Genomic DNA, 22,916 nt, shown 5'->3' with positions numbered 1-22,916 from the left:
GTCAACTTGTAATCTAAAATGAGGAAGTATATAAAGTGAGAATTAAGAATTTGGGATTCAGGGGCGCCTGGGTGGCTCAGTCAGTTAAGCATCTGACTTCGGCTCAGGTCATGATCTCGCAGTCTGTGAGTTTGAGCCCTGCATCGGGCTCTTTGCTGACAGATCTGGAGACTGCTTCAGATTCTGTGTCTCCCTCTCTCTGCCCCTCTCCCACTCATGCTCTGTCTCTTTCTCTAAAAAATAAACAAACTTAAATTAAAAAAAAAAAAAGAATTTGGGTTTCAAAGTTCTCTTGCTGTACTACAAATAGGCTATAAACTAAGAAAAAATAAAATAGCTTCAGATGTTAATGAAAGATAAAATTAAGCTAAGCAAGCATCATTATTAAAATTAAAAGCAAGACTGATACTTAACCAAATTATAATAACGCTCTGTGACATACATAATTATTCCTGAGTATCAAGCAAATAAAGATGTTCCCCAGGGTTTCTGGCCTTCTTCCTTTCCTCCATACTTAAGTCCTCCCTGGTTGAAGGTATTTATTGTTATATAAATTTCAGTTTAACTAACGTCTTCCAGGCTAAAATCGTTAGCCCACAATCTTTCTTCTGAGCTCCAAATCGGATTTCTAACTGTATAATGGACATTTCTACCTTGGTTCCCCACCTCATGTCAAAAGGCCCATGTCCAAAAACTGCCATGATCTTGCCCCAAACACTGCATCTCTTTATATTTCTTGTAGTCCCTTTCTCAGTAAAATGACCCACTGCCCTTACAATTGCTTAGGCCAGAAACCTCCTTGTCTGCTTTATTTAATCAGTGCATAAGTCTTAAAGTAGTCTACATCCTAACATCCACTGACCATCCCCCCTCTTCACTCTTTTTTTTTTAAGTTTACTTATTTATTTTGAGAGAGACAAAGACAGTGTGAGTGGGGGAGGGGCAGAGAGAGACAGAATCCCAAGAAGGCTCCACGCTGTCAGTGTGTGAGAAGTGAGGGAGATGATTCATTTTCAGAAATACCAAATAAAAGCTGTGCTGTCTAGTTAACGGTAGGTTTACAGACTATTGGAAATATGTATGAACCCCCCTCCCCCAGCCCCCACCCCAACAGTAGAGTCCCAAACCCTTAGACATTTCACTTCTGGTTCTTCCCCTCTCCATTTTGTGGGCTTATTTTTGCTCATGAGCATGAGCCATAGAACAAAGGGAGGGGGGCACTGAAAGTCTCTGCATCACCTCAGGGAATAAATTTGTTCTAATCAGACTACTTTTTGCCTTACATGGGCAAAGGCCATGTCTGGGTAAGTCTGTAGCCTCTGTAGTGCTCAGCCAATGAGGAACAAAGGGAGGGACTTACATGCTAGGAGATAAAATGTCTGCTGTGACTGCCCCGAGTGTGCCTGTCCATCAGACACCAGTTCTTGCAGGAACCTTGATTAAAGCCTCACTTCACTGTGCTCCTAGTCTCTGCATCCCTCCTTTATTGGATCAGTGGGCTTATTTCTCACAAGTGTGGAGCCTGACACGGGATTTGAACTCAGGAAACCATGAGATCATAACCTAAGCTGAAGCCAAGAGTCACCAAGACACTTGACTGAGCCAACCAGACGCCCCTCCCCACTCTTCACTTTTACTACCACTATAAAAGCCTAACTCATTCCCCTACACTGAATGTTCCCTCATTAATTAATCCTATATGCTGCCACGTCAATTGTTTTATCTAAAATTACAACCTGATTTCATTCTCCTAATCCAAAAATTCTGTTGACTCCCTGTTGTATACAGTACAAAGTGTCTGACAGGGCACTGGAAGGTACTTAACAATTTCCTGTCACTCCTGTAGGGAAAAAAAAATCTGTATTCCAATGGAAAACTATGCATTGTCAGATTAATTCAAGGCAGCTATTTTACAAATCTACAAATGGTAGGTAACTGACAGAAGACATGCAAAGACTCACCTGACTTCCTCCCAACTCTACAGAAGAGTTCTGCCTCCAATTATAATTTATTTCAACATTCTGATGCTTCATATAAATTTGAAAGGTTTAAAACTTTTCTATCTAGTTATTTCACTGAATGAGTTTAATAAAATCCTAAACACATGTTCACTGTTGTATCTGTTGGACAGTCACAGTTCTTTTTACTTTTTTCTGAAAATCATCTTTTACCACACTCTATTCCCTAAGCACCATAAACTATAATCAAGCACAATGACTTGGAAGTATCATGCTCTTTATGCCTCTTTACTTAGACAGTAACTATTCTTTCTGCCTATAAAGTCTACCCCTTATTCTTAGCCTGAGAGATCTGCGATAGCTTCAGTTCCCTCTCTTGCTTAGTCCTCCCCCAAGTATTGTGTACATAGGCTGCTAAGTGTAATCCATGTGGGATTACGTCATTTCTCCCTGGTTCTTTTGAAAGCAATAACTGGCTTGTGTCCCAAACACCGAAATACCTGGCTCATTATAGGCAATGGATACATGCTTTCTGAATGACAAGATTTGCATACTCAAAATAAAATGAAAGACTGTTACCACTATAAAGAACAGTTGGAATTTCTCATTTACAACATTTTATTTAAAGCCAAGGTAAATGTAGTAATGAGGATGCTGCAAGAAGCTTTGTTACTATACCAATACATTTTGGGATTTAATAATAAATGCACAGAATCTAAATACCTAATAAATAGTACATTAAATAGTACATTATCCTTATTATCCTTATTTTCCCTGAAAGCATGCTAATTTTCATCTGAAATTATTACCCAGAAATATTCTTTTTAAGGTTTATTTACTTTCATTACTATTTTTTTAAGTTTACTTATTTATTTTGAGACACAGAGAACACATGTGAGTGCAAAGAGGGGAGGGGCAGAGACAGAATCTCAAGCAGGATCCACACTATCAGCCAAGAGCCTGACGTGGGGCTTGAACTCACGAACACTGAGATCATAACATGAGCCGAAATCAAGATGCTTAACTGACTGAGCCACCCAGGTGCCCCTATTTATTTACTTCTGAGAAAGAGCATGCATGCAAGTGCACGAGCAGGGGAGGGGGAGGGGGATTGACGGACACACACACACACACACACACAGGGAGGGCAGGAGAGAATCCCAAGCAGGCTCTGTGCTCAGCATGGAGCCCCATGCACGGCTTGAGCCCACGACCATGAGGTGGCGATGTGAGCCCAAATCAAGAGTCAGACACTTAACCGACTGAGCCACCCAGGTGCCCCAATATTCTTATTCTTAATACACATATTCTTAATACACTTAATACACTAAGTTTTAAACCACACTTAGAAGATATAGCCACTCATGAAAATCTATACTACCATGAAAAGAAGGAAATATTAATGGGAAATGGATACCACATACAGTATATTTTTCATTACATTTTTATACAAATTTAAAAATGCAACATACAGCATCCCTGACCTCTACCCACTAGATGCTAGTAGAATCCCCACAATTGGGAAGACCAAAAATGGGTCCGGACATTGCCAAATGTCCCAGGAAGCCCCAGTTGAGAAACACGGGTCTAGACAAATACAATAAGCAAATTTAATTCAGTGTGGATAAGCTCAGGATGTAACAAAAACATCTAATCCATGGTAAAATTAGACGAAAGACTGACAAGAGTAAAATCTAAGGAAAGACTCAAATGATATTAGTAAAATATTAGTCAGAAAAAAGTATTCCAAGCATATCAAAAGCCTAGAGGACAGAGAATATAGCTCCTGTTTTTTTTTTCCATAAGGCACTGTAACTTTCCAAGTTGTAATTTCTCCAATCTCAGGGAGTAAAAATATATGCATCTGAACAGAAAGGGGACAAAGTCCCTACGCATAAAGCTAGAAGTTACCTGTATGCTTCTCTCCATTTTCCACATATATTTAAACTCTTCTCCCCACCCCCCATTTCTCTGGACCTAGTCCTCGTTAATGGTTAAAATGATTCCTAGTAACTATTTTTATGTCTCAGCTGTTGCCGAATCTCATGCATAAGAACTCTGTGACTGTCCTATAGACATGGTAACCCATCTGAACAGAGAAGAACAGAAGTGCTGAGGTAGAAAAGACTGAAGAAGCTGCTCAGAACAGAGAGCAGTTGAGCAGGAGAGGGGCTAAGAGTAAGGTGGGAGTTTGCACCTGGTTTCATGTCAACCTAACCTATGAAGTGTTACAAGAAGTTTTACCACATCCAAACCTCTCCTGGAATAAAATGCTCTAACATTTTCTCACTATACGTCATGTATCTTCTCTACCACAATTTACCTCACACTGTCTTCTGTTAAAATAACCTGAAGAGCCTTTACTAAATGAGTCTGAAAAAAAGGTAATTCACATTACTTTCCACCCAGTGTGGGCTATGCTTAATCAAGTTTTCCTGAATTGAACTGGACAAACCAGATACTTCTAGTCTCTTTTCTGATGTTTCAAGTCTGCAGATGTACAAAAAATTATCTTGGTTTTCCAATTAAAATATTTCATACATAAAATGCTTCCTAGTACAAGAATGCCAAATAAGAGGATTTTCCCCTCCCACTAGGACTCTTTTAAAAACAAAGTAATAAAGTCTAATTGCTACTTTCAAAACATACAGCACACTGGATCAGAGTGTTTTAGATTACTAAAATTCTTGTTTGATAACTGGTCATTATCAATAGCAGAAAAGTACTACAAATAGTACAAGGTTCTTAGGTCAAAGATTTATAGTAACAATGTACTTTAATTTAACAAACTAAATTATCCTAAAATTAATTAGATGCCATAATTAAAGATCCAGAAATATATTAGTCAAGAGATAGAGATAATATATCACTTTTCAGACATCTCTCCCCAAGGTTACATAGACAGTGTAGACTTCCTGAAACAAGTTTTGGATGCTCTGAAGTTGGAAGGAATTCTAGAAAACAATGCAGAAGCTGCTAAGGATTTGTTAAGTGATGCTGCACTTCTTGGCTACATGATTTCCTTTTATAAAATGATTAACATTATGTTATGTGAAACAAGGCAGACAAAAAGGACAAATCTTGTATGACCCCACTTACATACAACAAAAAGCAAGTCTCCAGAGCAGAAATAAATGGAGACCCCATTCCCCCCATAACAGAAAACATCAATGAAATTAACAGCTGGTTTTTTAAAAGATACACAAAACCAAGAAACATTTAACTATACAATATTTATCTTTTTATTGGAGATTTTAGTCCATTTACATTTAAAGTAACTACTGACAGTTACAGACTTACCATTTGTTATTTTGTTAATTGTGTTCTATTTTGTAATTCCTATGTTCCTTTTTTTCCTTGTTCTCTCCCATTGGTATTTGGTGATTTTCTATAATGATATGCTCTGATTTCCTTTCTCTTTACACTTTGTATTTCTACTATAGGTTTTTGCTTTGTGGTTACCACAAGGTTTGCAAAAAACATATCTGTAACAGTCTATTTTAAGTTGATAATAACTTCAAACACATAACAAAACTTCCACCCCCATTTCGTTTTTGATGTCACAATCAGCATCTTTTCACAATGTGTATCCATTAAATTACTGTAGGTACAGATATTTTTTAATGCTTTTAACCTTCATACTACAGTTACAAGTGATTTACTCATCACCATTGCAGAACTGGAGTATTCTGAATATAACTACGTATTTACTTTTACCAGTGAGTATTATACTTTTATTTACCTTTTTTTTCCTCTCAGTTGATAATTCCATTTTATGTCTGTTTTAAAAGAATTAATGACATTTTTCTTTAGCCCTGGTTGCTTAAATACAACTGTGGCCATATTTAAGGGATCTCTAAAAGGTTATCCGGGCTTTATTGATTTATGTGGTCCCAACAATAAACTCAAAAGTTTATGACAAATAGACATTCTGATGACCTGTGTTTAAGTACTTTAGGTGCAGTTATACTGAAAGTCGAATTTGTTTGAAATCCTTAAAAGGTTCCTCTGAATTTTCAAATGGTGCTTGTTATAGCTAACATTGTTACACGCATGCACTGAATACCTGTTATCCAAGCATATATGTACTACTTTTTTACCACTGCTTTTTATACTTTCTTTTCCTTTTTTTTAAGTTTTTAATTATTTTTTTAATTTACATCCAAGTTAGTTAACATATAGTGCAACAATGATTTCAGAAGTAGATTCCTTAATGCCCCTTACCCATTTAGCCCCTCCCCCTACCCACAACCCCTCCAGTAACCCTGTTTGTTCTCTGTATTTAAGAGTCTCTTACACTTTGTCCCCCTCCCTGTTTTTATATTATTTTTGCTTTCCTTCCCTTATGTTCATCTGTTTTGTATCTTAAAGTCCACATATGAGTGAAGTCATATGATATTTGTCTTTCTCTAATTTCACTTAGCATAATACCCTCTAGTTCCATCCATGCAGTTGCAAATGGCAAGATTTAATTGTTTTGATTGCCGAGTAATACTCCACTGTGTGTGTGTGTGTGTGTGTGTGTGTGTGTGTGTATGTGTGTATACATACACACACATTGATGGACATTTGGGCTCTTTCCGTACTTTGGCTATTGTTGATAGTGCTGCTATAAACATCAGGGTGCAGTACCCCTTTGAACAGCATACCTGTTTTTGGTGTCTTCCTCAATTTCTTTCATAAGCTTTCTATAGTTTTCAGTGTATAGATTTTTCAACTCTTTGGTTAGATTTATTCTTAGGTATTTATTGCTTTTGGTGCAATTGTAAATGGGATCGATTCCTTGATTTCTCTTTCCGTTGCTTCATTGTTGTGGTATAGAAATGCAACCGATTTCTGTGCACTGATTTTATATCCTGCCACTTTGCTGAATTCATGGATCAGCTGTAGCAGTTTTTTGGTGGAATCTTTTGGGTTTTCCATATAGAGTATCACATCATCTGTGAAGAGTGAAAGTCTGACCTCCTCCTGGCCAATTTGGATGCCTTTTATTTCTTTGTGTTGTCTGATTGCTGAGGCTAAGGTTAAGACTTCCAATTCTACGTTAAGTAACAGTGGTGAGAGTGGACATCCCTGTCTTCTTCCTGACCTTAGGGAGAAAGCTCTCAGTTCTTCCTCATTAAGGATGATATTAACGTTGGGTCTTTCATACATGGGTTTTATGATCTCGACATATGATCCTTCTATCCCTACTTTCTAAAGGGTTTTTATCAAGAAAGGATGCTGTATTTTGTTGAATGCTTTCTCTGCATCTATTGAGAGGATCATGTGGTTCTTGTCCTTTCTTTTATTGATGTGATAAATCACACTGATTGTTTTGCAGATATTAAACCAGCCCTGCATCCCAGGTATAAATCCCACTTGGTCATGGTGAATAATTTTTTTAATGTATTGCTGGATCCGGTTGGCTAGTATCTTGCTGAGGATTTTTGCACCCATGTTCATCAGGGAGATTGGTCTATAGTTCTCCTTTTTAGTGGGGTCTTTGTATGGTTTTGGAATCAAGGTAATGCTGGCTTCGAGTATTATACTCCTTTCCTGCTACTAACTGGCATTCTTTCCTTTCATCTTGAAAGATTCCTTTAAACATTTCTTGTGAGGTGGGTCTGGTGATGATGAACTCTCCCAGCTTCTGCTTATCTGGAAAACTCTATCTCTTCTTCAATACTAAATGGTAACTTTGCTGGGTAAAGTATAATCGGTTGGCAGTTTTTTTGTTCATCACTTTGAATATATGATCCTTCTCCCTTTTGGCCTGCAAGGTTTCTGCTGAAAAATCTGCTGAGTCTTATGGGGCGGGGGGCTGAGAGGGGTTCCCTTTTACATAACAAGTTGCTTTTCTTTGGCTGCTTTCAATAGTCTATACTTGTCTTTTAACTTTTTTTTTTTTAATTCAACACTGAAAATTTTAATGGACTCAAACTGGCTTACCACTATCTTCAAGGAGGAATTTCAATGAACTTTTCATATTTATATTTCCTTATATCAAAAACATTTTTAGTTCACACATTCAACACCAGGTCAAAGTCTTATTTTCCTTTTAAGTGACTACTTAATTCACACCGTTTCTTCTCTTGGCTGCTACTTTGGTAACAATTAGGTCCCCACCTCTCAAGAACACTGCATTGAACAGGCTGACACAGAGCCAGTGTGAACACAGGCCCCAAACCAGGGCTTGCAGAAGAACAACAGCAAAACCAGCCTTTCTCTTCACTTAGAAAGGGACTGTGAATCAGAGGGTCCACAGTTCCAATTTCCAAACATGGAAAACCTGGAGCTCAAAGTGAAAATGGAAACCAAAATGCATCAGAAATGAACTACAGTACCTCCTCACATACTCAAGGTCAAGATGGTTCATGAGAAATACGTATCTTATCATCTGGCCTTTTACTGGGAATGGCCCCACTCCAGCATTTTTAAAGGAAGATGGTTTTGTTTCTATTTCATTTCCCACAGGGATATAAAATCTACAAGGGAATATAATCAATCAGAATAAATCAGCTCACTCATAAGATACTCCCAGATAACAATTTCTAGTTGCTGAGCATAATCAGGACATTATTTCAAAGAGGCAAAATTCAGGATAATCTGAAAATTCAAAAGTGACAGCTACATTTGCCGGTAGGTTTATGGGAGACACACATAGATTTTTTCCAGTGTATATGTCAAAGGACCAAGACCCCTGATCATCAAAATAAGTTATTTTGAACATTACAGTGCACAGAACAACAGAGGGAAAAACACGTTCTGGGAGAATGACCAAAAGGCATCTTACAAAAGGTTCATATCACTCTGAAGGAGAAGGAATGGAGCCCAGTGCCTTATGGCCTTCATTAGCTTGACCCTTCCTCTTTGATTACAGCAGCCTCAGTGGAAGCAGTCTCTTCTAAACGTTCTGCTGGCTTCTTCTCCTCCTACTCCTCGTCCTCCTGGGGATAGAGGTCGGGGTATTTCTGCATGCATTCCTGCATGACCCGGAACTGGTCTACACAGTCTGACCTCCTGACATCCTCTGTGCTATAGTGGAGGCAGGAAAAGGCCGACTTGAACTGTTCCCCACAGGGGCCACTGGCCATTCCCCCAAGGCATGGGCGGTTCCAGTTAACGTCTCCATCTAGCAGGATCAATCCGTGTTCCTCATATGGATCGTTGGGGTCATCAGCCACCAGCTCTGCATCGCTTGGGAGTTTCATGGTCTTCTCTGGTCACAAATATGATTCGATCCTTCCCTTCCTGCTGACAGCAGGACATGGCTGCAGCCCCGGCACTCAGACCTCGCGGCAATAGTGGCAGTGTAGGCCTAGGCGGCAGCAGGCTCCCACTGTGACCTCTCCTCAGGCTGGGCGGGAGTCTCCGAGGCCCACGCAGATGCAGACCCGCCCCCTCCAGGCCTGCCCGCCACGTGCCTATACTTGTCTTTAACTTTTGACAATTTAATCGTAATATGTCTTGGTGTGGGTCTCTGGATTTATCTTTCTTGGTACTTCCTAGCCCTCCTAGATCTGGATGTCTCTTTCTTTCCCCAGTTTAAGAAAGTTTTCAGCTTTTTCTGTAAGCTTTCTGCTCCTTTCTCTCTCCTCTTTCTGGGACTACTATAATGCATATGTTGGTTTGTTTTGATGGTGGTGTCCCATAAATCCCCTCAGTTTTTTTTTGTTTTTTTTTTTTTTGCTCCTCTGTAGGAATTCCTCTGTAGAAATTCCACTGCCCCATCAAGTTTGCTGATCTCTTCTTCCACTTGATCTAGTCTGCTTTGAAACCCTCTACTTAATTTTTCAGTTCAGTTATTATATTCTTCAGCTCTGTGATTTCTGTTTGGTCCTTTATATATTTTCTATGTCCTGTAGAAATTCTCACTTTAGTCATACATTGCTTCCTGACCTTGGAGAGAATCTTCATGACTTATTTTGAACTCTCAGGTAAATCATCTATCTCTGCTTCATTAATTTGTTTCTGAATATTTCTCTTGTTCTTTTGTTTAGAACATATTCCTTTGTTTCTTCATTTTCTTTGGTTTCTGAATATTAGACAAAATGCTACCTTTCCTAGTCTTGACAGAGTAGTATCATGTGGATAAACTCTGCAGATCAGCCAAGCCCAAGCTCCTAGCTGTCTCTCAAACTTTGGACTATCCAAGCCTCTTCCTCTGTTCTTAGCAGCTACCAGTAGTTGAGGGTGTCTAAGCCTTTCCTACCTGTTTTAATGTAGGTATTTTCTCATCTGTCTGACGTGTAGGACTTACTCAGCTAGTTTTTGGATCTCATTCAGAAAGAAGTGTTTCATGTGCAGTTGTGCATTTAGTAGTGTGTCCATGGGAGGAAGGGAGCATCCTATGTCACCATCTTGATCAGCTCCCACCCCTAGTTCATTTTAGTGGACAATGGTCTTGGGAAGCAAGAACTGGATGTTAGGCATTTTCACTTTTAGGGTGTCACTACTCCCAGGTTCTCTAGATCACAGAGCCAGAAAATGTATGTACATAAGGACATACATACATCTGTGTTTACATATACACATATATGTATTCATACACATACACACTTACATCTACATTTCTATATCAATCTATATATTAAAAACCAGGAATTGGGGTGTCTGAGTGGCTCAGTCAGTTGAGCATCCAATTCTTGATTTCAGCTCAGGTCATGATCCCAGGGTCGTGGGATCAGCGTGGAGCCTACTTAAGATTCTCTCTCTCAGCTCTGCCCCTCTCCCCCACTTGCACTCTCTAAAATAAACAAACAAAACCATGAATTTATTCCCATACCTTTAATTTCAATGCAACACTACAGAGTTCAATCTACTTTCCTCCCTTTCTAGAAATTAGCATAACTCAACTCCCCAACTGAGAAATGGGGTATACCATGATTCTCAATACATTTTTATATCTGATCAATTTCACTATAGTTTATCTTTGTATTAGTTTCCAAGGCTGTTGTAACAAATTACCACAAAGTGGGTGAAAACATTTATTCTCTCAGTTCTGAAAGCCAGAAGTTTAATATCAGTTTCATGGGCTGAAATCAAGGTGTTGGCAGGGCAGCACTCCATCCAAAGGCTCTAAGGGCAAGTCTGTTCCTTGCTTTTTCCAGCTTCTGTGGCTATTAGAATTCCTTGGTCTACAGCTGCTCACACCAATCTCTACCTCTGTCTTTACGTCACTTTTTTTTTTTAATTTTTTTCATGTTTATTTATTTGTGTGTGTGTGTGTGTGTGTGTGTGTGTGTGTGTGTGTGTGAGAGAGAGAGAGAGAGAGAGAGAGAGAGAGAGACAAAGTGCAAGTGGGGGATGTGCAGAGAGAGAAGGACACAAAGAATCCAAAGCTGGCTCCAGGCTCCGAGTTGTCAGCACAGAGCCTGACGCAGAGCTTGAACTCTTGGACCGCGAGATCATGACCTGAGCCGAAGTCAGACGCCTAACCAACTCAGCCACCCAGGTGCCCCAATCGTCTTCTCCTTTTGTGTGTGTGTCCAATCTCCCTCTGCCTCTCTTTTAAGAAAGACACCTAGGCAATATTTAGGGCCCAACAAGATAATCTAAGGACAAGTGCAAGATAATCAAAACATCTTTACTTAATCACAAATAAGGTCATGAGAATTAGGACTCTGATGCTTAGGGCTATCACTTAGCCCATTACAATCTCCTATCAATGACACTCACCTCCCCTACACAGATGTGCTCCCATCTTACTTAGGTTCTGACATGCCAAGCCATCACAATACCCACACCGTTTGGGCTCTTGTACCTCAAGCCAGGTCATTCTTCCACAGAGATGATTCCTTACCCCATTTAAGCTCTGAAACTCCATGCCAGGCCACTTCTATGTACAGATACCCTTCTTAAGCCTGCTTCAGCTACAACTCCCTTCACAGAGCCATCTTTCCATTCTGACACCCTCTTCTTTCTGCTTAGGCTCTGATATTCAATGCCAGGCTATCCTCCTGTATAGATGCTCTTTTCACTCTGCTTCTGATCTGACAGCCTGTACTTGGACAACTTTCCACAGAAACAGCTTCTTCAACATGCATAGGCTCTGAGACCCCACACCAGGCCAGCTCCGTACACAGATGCCCTTCTTCCCTTGCATGGTCTCCAACAACCAGGCACCTAGCTGCCTCTGTGAATCTGCCTCAGGTTCTAACACTCCAGGCCAGGCTACACTCACATGCCCTCCTCACCCTGTCTGGGCTCCCACATTCCTTTTAGGCTATAAAATCCTGCACTAGGCTGCTTCCCACCCCTCCCCCTTGCCCCCACTCTCCTTACCCTATTTAGGCTTTTGACACACTGAACCAAATTGTTCCCATGTAGTCACCCTCCTGATGTTGCCTAGGCTCTGACATCTCAAGGTCAGTTGCCCCATGTGCAGATACCCTTTCTCACCTCATTCGAGAAACAGTGAATCTAACCAGGCAGCCCATTCATGTTGTCTTCTCTCAAGCCACTTTACCTCCAAAATCTTGTTTTAGGACCACCTCTTTATGCCTGCTTTCACTCCACTACCATTCTGACACAGACATATCCTCACCCCACACAGGCTTTGATGGCCCTGAGGAATGTCCTGCTATGATCGCATCCTTCCTAACCACATGGTTGCAACACACGGTTCCCTCTGCCGACACCATCCTAATCCTGGGTCAGCCTCCAACCTCCTGCTCCAGTACCAAGTCCCTGCTTGCTCAGGCCAACTTCAAGACTTCAGGACTGAATTTTTTTAAGAGCAGAAGGAAAAAACAGCAAGAAATCATCCTTGGTTTTGTTCCCATGTCACAGGAAATATATGCTGTCCTTTGCACTGCTTTTAATTTTGTCTTTCACTACCATTTACTTTGGCATATTTTCTTTCTGATAATTGAGAAGTTTTCTTAAATTTAATAACTAAGTTTCTGAATATCTCTAACGTTCTATATCTTCAGACAGGTATCTATTAAACTCCTCACCCATGAAAATCAATGATTTTCACCTCCCTTTACCCACCAAATTAGAATTATCTCCATCACAGTTACCTTTATATATTTAAATCTAACTATATTTCTGTGGTCGATTTGTTGGCTGTTAACTAGTGTCTTTGGACAAAAACAATATAAAAAGAAAATAAAAAGTCTTCTTTCCTCCTTTACCTCTTGACTTTTAAGTGATTACTTTTATACTGTCAAGGTTCATGGCACTTCAGTTATATTTAGTAAAACCAATTTCCTACAATGAAATGGATTTACTACTTACTGCTCATCCTTTATGCCACAGCTTTTCCATTTATGCCTTAGTAAGTTGAATTTCATTCTTTATTCCAATCTTTTTCCCCCAGGAAAGTCAAAGAAAAAATATTTCCAGAGTCCTTGCAAGTTTTAATAATATTTGAGTGGCACTTAAGAGATATGACATTCTTAGATCACATTTCTTTAACCAAGAACTTTTAGATTCTGTTCTACTTTCTGTGTTGAATGCTAATGTGAAGGACTCTGAAGTCAGGCTGCACACATAACTGTTGCTTTATATCTGAAGTAATTAATACTTACCAATGTTGCATAGGACATTATGTCATTATACAGGCTTCCAATTAAGCCTGTAAATTTAATTGTATTTGCTTCTTTCTAGAAATGTTTAAGATTTTCTTTCCTGTTCCATAATTTGGTTACTCTCTTAAGGGACACCAATTATGAATATATTGAATCTTCTTTGGCTATTTTTATTCACTTTCCTTTTGTTATTTCCTCAGTCCTGATCTCCATGTCCTTTGCAGCTTTTCAGCAATGGGTAGTATACTTTTTACCTTTTTTTTTTTTTTAAGTTTATTTATTTGAAAGAGACAGCATGAACCAGCAGGAGAGGGGCACAGAGACAGAGAGGGAGAGAGACAGAATCCCAAGCAGGTTCTGTGCCCTTACTGCAGAGCCTGATGTAAGGTTTGACCTCATGAACCATGAGATCATGACCTGAGCTGAAATCCAGAGTTGGACACTTAACTGACTGAGCCACCCAGACAGTCCAATTTTTACTGTTTTCACTTTCAGGACTTTTCTCCTTCTTAGCTGGACTCTGCCTGCTCACTTGTACTATGTTATTATTTTTTACTTTATTTCTAGTATTCCTGCTTTGCAGTCTTGTTTTATAATTTTTTAATAAACTCTTTGAAGTTGTGCAGAAAAATGTCTCTGGTCTGTGTTTTTCATCTGCCTTCTGTGTTTCTTTGTTCATTAAATTTCTGGAATATTTGTGTATAAATATCATGCAATTGCTTTTTTAATATCACATCACTGAATGAATGCTTCTTGAGGCAATTATTTGGCTGAGATGTTAGGAATAGTACTCTAGACTAACAGGAAGCCTCACTGACCTGCAGTTAAGCCCCATATGATGTGCCTATGTAAGCATGCAAAGGAAATTATCTATCTCCTTTATTGAACAAAAATTACCAGTTGTTAGCTTGCTAATTAGCATCCTCTTCACCTTGCAGGAATAACATCTTTAGTGCATTTGCATGGCCCTACTTCCTTTGTACCCCCAGGATATTAATCAGACAGGTACCCACAGCCAACTTAATATCCAACTCTTACCTTATTCCAAAAGCGTCCCTGGTTTTGTCTTTCAGATTACACCAACTACTTTCGAAAACATGTGCTTTGCTGGTCAACTTATGTTTACACCAAGAAATCTTGGAATCCATTCTTAATGTTCTCCCTCATCTGGGTTCTATTGCTAATGTGTTTGGCAGCCCTTCACTTTTTTTTTTAAGCCCTTCTATTTTTATTTGTATTATAAGGGTTTCTTATTTTTTAAGAAGTTGGGAGGATCCTGTTTCTCATGTTCTTTATAGTTTTCAGTTGGTTGTGTAGAGAAGCTGCAGACATCTTTAACATCCAAAACCAGAAGTCTTCTGGATTATACACAAACACCCACATGGGTGGGACTGTGTGTGCATGATTTTTTATTAACAAGAAAAATGTTTTAATTAAGAGTAATATAAATGTTGAAACATTATGGTATATAACTGGAACTAATGTTATATATCAGCTGTATCTCAACTGAAAAAAAGTAAACAACTCAAGTTTCTCGCAAGAGTACGTCACAGCACAGGCCTAACGGGTTGTGATTTTTAAAAAAGTCAGCTCCCATCTCTCTTGTACACTGCCAGCTGGTAAATAAAATCAACCAGACTAAGGAAGCAAAGTTTCTGTTTCAGCACTAAGCTCAGTCCTCAGGAGGTTAGAGGTGCCATATTACCTCATATTACGAAATGAAGCCATCTCTTCCACTTCCTCTTAGGTATTTTTTTTGGAACTTACCCCCATATCACCAAATAACAGGCTTATAATGCTACTCCATGTTTTTTCAGTTTTACACATTATCTCTGACTTACTCCTTCATCTTCAAGAAGTCGGATATATGTATGTATACTATAAACATGTATAAATTATATACATATATACACTGCCGCCCCCTCATCTCTAATATGGTTAAATCACAATTTTATCATGATCAATATTCAGACATGTACACCATTATGTAAATGATATTCATATCTAGGCCACAGAAAACTTTGCAAACATGGAAATAACTAACTTTTAGGCTTATTTTGCAGTTAATCATTGTCTTACTTTATGTTTGCCTTCTTTCTACATAGTTAACATTTCAACCCCAAATCGTTTGCCAATTGTCTAAAACTCTTACTACATTAAACACAACAGCTATTGTATTAATTTCACTGGTGACAAAAGGTTTTATATTTGAGACATCTCCCCTAGAGCCTTGTGACTGTCTCCAAGCTAAACTTTTTCACCATGTACACACTGTTGAGTTACTATCTGGTGATCTCACTGCATAATTACCCTCAGGATTTTCTTGATTATTCTCTTATGCTGGATTCTCATATTCCCAAAATTCCATGTTTTCTCATTTCTTGATTTACTCCAGTTATGTTCTTAAATTCCAGTAAAATTAACATACAGTATTAAGTTTCAGACGCACTATATAGTGTTCAACAATTTTATGTTACTCAGTGCTTATCACGGTAATTGTATTCTTAATCTCCTTCACCTATTTAACCCTCCTCCCTCCCCGACCTCCCCTCTGGTATCCACAGGTTTGTTCTCTATATTTAAGAGTCTGATTTTTGTTGGTCTCTTTTTTCCTTTGTTGTTTTGTTTCTTAATTTCCATATATGAGTGAAATATGGTATATCTGCCTATCCTGACTGACTTCACTTAACCATTATACCCTCTAGATCTATCCATGTTGTTGCAAATGGCAAGGACCATTCTTTTTTACAGGTAGTATTCTATTGTTTGTGTGTGTGTGTGTGTGTATCATATCTTCTTTATTCACTTATTAATGGACATGTTTGTCCATAGTTTGACTATTATAAATAATGCTACAATAAACACAGGGGTACATATACCTTTTTGAAATAGTGTTTTCCTTTTCTTTAGGTAAGTACACAGTAGAGAAGTTACTAGATTATATGATAATTCTATTTTTAATTTCTTGAGGAACTCCACAGTGCTTTCCACACTGGCCGTACTGGTTCACATTCCTACCAATAGTGCACAGAGGTTCATTTTTTTCTATATCCTTGCCAACACCTGTTGTGTCTTGTGTTCATTTTAGCCATTCTCACAGGTATGAGGTGATACCTCATTGTAGTTTTGATTTGCGTTTCCCTGATGATGAGTGATGTTGAGCATCTTTTCAAGTGTCTATTAGCCATCTGTATGCCTTCTTTGGAGAAATGTCTGTTCCTGACTTCTGCCTCCTTTAAAATTGGATTTGAGTTTTTTCATGTTGAGCTGTAGAAGTTTTTAATATATTTTGAAACTAGTTCCTTATCAGATATGTCATTTGTAAATATCTTCTCCCATTCAGAAAGTTGTTTTGATTCCCTTGCTGTGTAGAATCTTTTAATTTTAGTGTAGTTCCAATAGTTTATTTTTGCTTTTGTTTCCCTTGCCTCAGGGGACCTATCTAAAAAAATGTTGCTAATGGCTGATGTCAGAGAAATTACTGCCTCAACTCTCCTCAAGGATTTTTACGGTTTATTTTGTATGTATGATGTAACAAAGTGGCCCAGATTCATTCTTTTACGTGTAGCTGTCCACTTTTTCCAACACTATTTGTTGAAGTGACTTGTCTTTTTCCCATTGCATAGTCTTGTCTCCTTTGTCAAATGAGTTTATTTTTGAGCTTTCTATTGTTTCATTGATCTATGTGACTATATTTGTGCTAGTACCATACTGCTTTGATTACTACAGCTTTGTAGCATAGCTTGAAATCTGGGATTCACAAACTTCCAGTTCTGTTCTTTTTCAAGATTGCTTTGGCTATTCAGGGTCTTTTATAGTTTCAACCAAATTTTAGGATGACCAGTTCTAGTTCTGTGAAAAATGCTGCTGGTATTTTCACAGGGATTATGTTAAATGTGTAGATTCCTTTGGGTATTGTGGACATTTTAACAATATTTGTTCTCCTAACCCATGAGCATATAGTATCTATTTGTGCCATCTTCAATTTCTTTCATCAACATTTTATATAGTTTTCAGAGTCTATCACCTCCTTGGTTAAGTTTATCCCTAGGTATTATTTTTGATGCAATTGTAAATGGGACAGTTTTCTTCTCTTTCTGCTACTTTATTAGTGTACAGAAATGCACCAGATGTCTGTTTATTGATTTTGTACTCTGCAACCTTACTGAATTCATTTATCACTTCTACTAGTTTTTCTTGTGGCATCTTTAGGGTTTTCTACACACAGTATCATATCATCTGCAAATAAGCCTTACTTCTTCCGTATCAATTTGCTCACCTTTTATTTCTTCTTTGACTGCTTGCGGCTATGACTTTCAGTACTATGTTGAGTAAAAGTAGTGAGAGTAGACAGCACTGTCTTGTTTTTGACCCTAGGGGAAAAACTCTTATTAATTTTTCAGCACTATGTTGGCTGTGCATTTTTCATATATGACCTTTATTATATTCAGATATACCTACTTTTTTGGTTTTGTTTTTAATCATGAATGGGTGTTGTACTTTGTTAAATGCTTTTTCTGCATCTATTGAAATTATCCCAGTTTTTAACCTTTTTTGTTGATGTGATGCATCATGTTGATTGATTTGCAAATCTATTGAACCATCCTTGCATCCAAGGAATAAATTCCACTTGATCATGTTGAATAATTTCTTTAATGTATTGTTGAATGTGGTTTGCTAGTATTTTGCTGAGAATTTCTGCACCTATATTTATCAATAATATTGTCCTATAGTTCTCTTTTTTTGTAGTTTCTTTATCTGGTTTTGTATCAGGGTAATGCTGACCTTATAAAATGAATTTAGTTTTCCTTCTTCTATTTTAGAATAGTTTTAGAAGAAGTATTAACTCTTCTTTAAATATCTGGTAGAATTCACTTGTGAAGCCATCTGGTCCTGGACTTTTGTTTGTTGGGAGCTTTTTGATTTTTGATTCAATTTCATTCCTGGTAATTGGTCTGTTCAAATTTTCTAATTCTTCCTGCTTCAGTTTTGGTAGTTTATGTTTCTAGGAATGTATCCATTTCTTCCAGATTGTCTCAATCTGTTGACATATAATTTTATATAACATTTTCCTATAATCTTTTGTATTTCTGTGGTGTTGGTTGTTATTTGACCTCTTTCATTTTTTGAGTCCTTTCTCTCTCTTTCTCTCTCCTTTCTGGGGAGTCTGGCTAATGGTTTATCAATTTTGTTGATCTTTTCAAAGACCCAGCTCCTGGTTTAATTAATCTATCATTTTTTTTAAGTTCGTATTTCATTCATTTCTGCTCTAATCTTTATCATTTCCTTTCTTTCTTTTGGGGTTTTGTTCTTTTTCTATTTTTGAAATGTATTTATTGATTCTGAGAGGGGACAAGGGGGCAGAGAGAGAGAATTCCAAGTAGGCTCCACACTCTCAGCACAGAGCCAAATGTGGACTTGATCTCACAAACCATGAGATCATGACCTGAGCCTAGATCAAGACTTGGATGCTTAACTGACTGAGCCACCCAGGCAACCTTGTTCTTTTTCTAGCTCCTTTAGGTGTAAGGTTAGGGTGTTTGAGATTTTTCTTGCTTTTTCTTTCCTGTATCTCTACCAACTTCCTTCTTAGAACACCTTTTGCTGTACCCCAAAGATTCTGAGCCACTGTTTTCATTTTCATTTGTCTCCATTTATTTTTTTATTTCCTCTTTGATTTCTTGGTTGACCCGTTCACTGTTCAGTAGTATGTTAGTAACCTCCATGTATCTGTGTTCTTTCCAGATTTTTTTGTGGTCGATTTCTAGTTTCCATCGTGGTTGGAAAAGATTCATGCTATGACTTTAATCTTTCTGAATTTGTTGAGACTTGTTTTGTGGCCTAACATGTGATCTATTCTGGAGAATGTTCCATGTGCACCTGAAAAGAATGTGCATTCTACTGATTTAGGGTGCAGTGTTCCCAATGTATTAGATCCATCTGGTCCAATGTGTCACTCAAACCCACTGTTTCTTTGTTGATTTTGTTTGGATGTTCTATCCATTGAGGTAAGTAGGGTGTTAAAATCCCCTACTATCATTGTATTACTATCAATTATTTCCTTTATGTTTGTTAATAACTGCTCTATGTATTTGGGTGCTTCCATCTGGGGTGCATAAATATTTACAATTGTCATATCTTCTTGTTGGATTATTGCCTTTATGATTATGTAGTATCCTTTATCTCATTACAGTCTTTGTTATGAAATCTATTTTGTCCAATTTAAGTATTACTATACATGGCTTTCTTTTCACTTCCATTTGCATGATATATGCTTTTCCATCCCTTCACTTTCAATCTGCATGTGTTTTTAGGTCTGAAATGAGTCTCTTGTAGGCAGCATATAGATGAATCTTGCTTTTTAATCCATTCCACCACCCTATGTCTTTTGATTGATGCATGTAGTCCATTTACATTCAAAGTAACTATTAACAGTTATGTACTTATTATTTTATGGTCGGATTTGTAGTTCTTCTCTTGCTTTCTTCTCTCATGGTCTGTTGGCTTTCTTAAGTGAAGCTTTCCTTCCTCTATTATTTCTTGAAATAGCATGATATACTTGGATTTCTCTTTATTTTATGTATATCTATTACCAGTTTTTAATTTGTGGTTACTATTATGTTTTTATAACAAGTTACCTATACAAGTTACCAAGCAATCTGTATTAATTTGATGGTCAGTTGAGTGTGAACATATATATATATATTCGGTTTATTTATTTTGAGAGAGAGAGAGAGAGAGAGAGAGAGAGAGCGTGAGCAGGGGAGGGGCAGAGAGAGAGAGAGAGAGAGAGAGAAAGAGAGAAGATCCAAAGCAGGCCCCACATTGTCAGTACAGAGCCAGATGTGGGGCTCAAACTCACGAACTGTGAGATCATGACCTGAGCTAAAACCAAGAGTCAGACGCCCAAGTGACTGAGTCACCCAGGTGCCCCAAGTTTGAACCCATTCTAAAAGCACTAAATTTTTACTCTTCTCTCCCCCATGTTTTAGGTATACAATGTCATACTTTCCATCCTTTTGTGAATCCCTTGACTGATGTCTAACTGTACTTACTTTACAACTTTTGTGCTTCCTACTTTTCTTAATCCTGTTTATGGTCTTTCCTTTCCACTCAGAGTACCCTTTAACATTTCTTATTTAAAAAAAAAAAAAAAAGTAACATTTCTTATAGAGCTGGCTTAGCGGTGAAGAATTCCTTCAACTTTTGTCTGGGAAACTCTTAGCTCTCCTATTCTGAATGACAGCCTCGCTAGATAGACTTGGTTGCAGTTTTTTTTTCTGTTGGCACTTTGAATATATTATGCTACTCCCTCTGGGCTGCAAAGTTTCTGTTGAAAAATCAGCTGATAGCCTTATCAGGTTTCTCTTGTATAGAACTGTTTTTTCGTCTTGCTGCTTTTAAAATCCTCTTTATCCCTAGTTTTTGCCATTTTAATTACTATGTATCTTAGTATTGACCTCCTTGGGTTGATTTTGTTGGGGACTCTCTGTACTTCCCGGATCTGGATTTGTTTTCTTCCCTAGATTCAAGAAGTTTTCCACTATTATTCCTTCAAGTAAATTTTCTGCCCTCTTTTCTCCTTCTGAGATCCCTAAAATGTGAATGTTACACTTGACAATATTAATCTACTTAATCTACTTCTCATTTTTTAAATTATTCTTTTTTTTGGTCCTGTTTGGCTTGACTGCTTTCCATTATTCTCCAGGTCACTTATCTGTTCTTCTGCTTCTTCTAGTCTACCATCTATGCCCTCTATTTTTTTTTTAATTTTTCAAATTTTTATTTTTGACAGAGAGTGAGCACACAAGTGGGGGAGGGGCGCAGAGAGAGAGAGAGAGAGAGAGAGAGAGAGAGAGAGAGGAGGACAGAGGATCCAAAGAGGGCTCTGCATGGGCAGCAGGGAGCCCAACATGGGGCTCGAACTTGTGAACCTGAGATCATGACCTGAGGAGTTGGAAGCTTAACCAACTGAGCCACCTGGCGCCCGCCCTAGTGTATTTTTAATTTCGGTTATTGAGTGCTTCACGTCTGATGGGTTCTCTTCTGTTTTCTACCTCCACATTGAGGATCTCGCTGAGATTTCCCACTCTCTTCTCAAGTCTGGTAAGTATCTTTATAACCATTATTCGGAATGGCATAACAGGCATATTACCTCAGTTTCATTTAGGTCTCTTTCTGTGTTCTTCCATTTGGGACCTGTTCCTCTCTCCTCATTTTTTCTAACTCTCTGTGTGGCTGCTTCTATGTTTAGGAAATTCAGCTATGTCTCCTGCTCTTGACACTAGCAGTCTTATGAAGAAGAGGTCCTGTGGTACCATAGTACAATGTCCTCTGTACACCAGAACCTGGTGCTTCAGAGTATCTATATGTGTTGTGTGCACCCTACTGTTGTTACTGAGCTGTGTTTGCTTTCAGTGCAGTCATCTGCAATGACTCTCTTTGCCTGTTGTGAGCAGGGTTTGGTGCCTGTGTTGTTCATGAACCAGTCTGCCACTGCCTTGGGTTTGAGGTGGGTCAGACCAGGCGTTTGCCAGAGCCGTGGTCACAGAGTACTGCAGGCCACTTTCCCTGTGTCTTCCCCTGAGTAGCTTTTGTTGGTGGGCAGGGCCTACAGTCAGACCAATGTGCGTGGTTATCTTTCCCTCTCCCAGGGTAGGAGTCACTTTGAGAGGTGCCGATCCCTGTTGGGGATGCTTGCACGCTGTCATGCTTGACGCACCACTCTGGATGGACTCCTGCTGAGGAAGTGTTAGAGGGGACGGGTCTCTGCTGGTGAATGCAAGGAGGGGCATACAGTGTTACCAAGGTTTGTGCTGGTCTGTTGTGATAGGGTAATAGAGTGGCTTTGGAAAACTCCTGCTGTGGGTGGCAGAAGACCACAGAGGTAGGATGTGCTGTTAGCAAGCTGGGTGGAGAGTGCGTATCCTGCAATGGTTCCCGTGACTGTTTATCTAAGCTGGGCAGACGGGAAGGGAAATGGCACCCGCCAGCTCTTTTGTTCTTCGAAAAGTCTCCTAAAGATCTGTTCTCCTGCAGCATACTTCAGAGACCAGCAAATAAATCTTGTTCCTGTATACCTCAGATGTTTTTCAAACTGCTGCTTCTATGCAATATCTCAGCAGGGCTGTTGTGCTGTCTCTTGAAGGGCAGTGTCTCAATTTCCTATTGCCTTCTGGCTCAGAGCTGAGCTTGTTGATTTTTAAAGTTCCAGGTGTTAAGCCCCACTGATTGTATGAACACAAGAAGTTAAACCCGTCTGGTTTTCAAAGCCAAATGTTATGGGGATTTATCTTCCCAGCGTAGGTCCCCTTTGCCTGATGTGGGGTCTGCTGCTCTCCCCTCTCCGCATCATCAGTGTTACTCATTCCCACAGACAGCCCTGATGATCCATTTAACTCCTGACCACGTCTCCATCCTTCCTACCCTCTTCCATGTGGCC

At 38.8% G+C, this 22,916-nt stretch overlaps 1 protein-coding gene and 1 pseudogene across 4 annotated transcripts in view; both read right to left on the bottom strand.

Moving 5' to 3' along the window:
- Window positions 1-22,916, bottom strand: part of NAA35 (N-alpha-acetyltransferase 35, NatC auxiliary subunit) — a 96,626-nt gene that overhangs the window by 32,062 nt on the left and 41,648 nt on the right. The gene's annotated exons all lie outside the window — the stretch shown is intronic.
- On the bottom strand, window positions 7,410-10,600 carry LOC115500138 (annotated as a pseudogene).

The sequence above is a fragment of the Lynx canadensis genome, chromosome D4, assembly GCF_007474595.2.
Source record: "Lynx canadensis isolate LIC74 chromosome D4, mLynCan4.pri.v2, whole genome shotgun sequence".
NCBI lineage: Eukaryota > Metazoa > Chordata > Mammalia > Carnivora > Felidae > Lynx > Lynx canadensis.
Note: the sequence above shows the minus strand (reverse complement) of the source record. Positions and strands in the feature narration are given on the sequence as shown.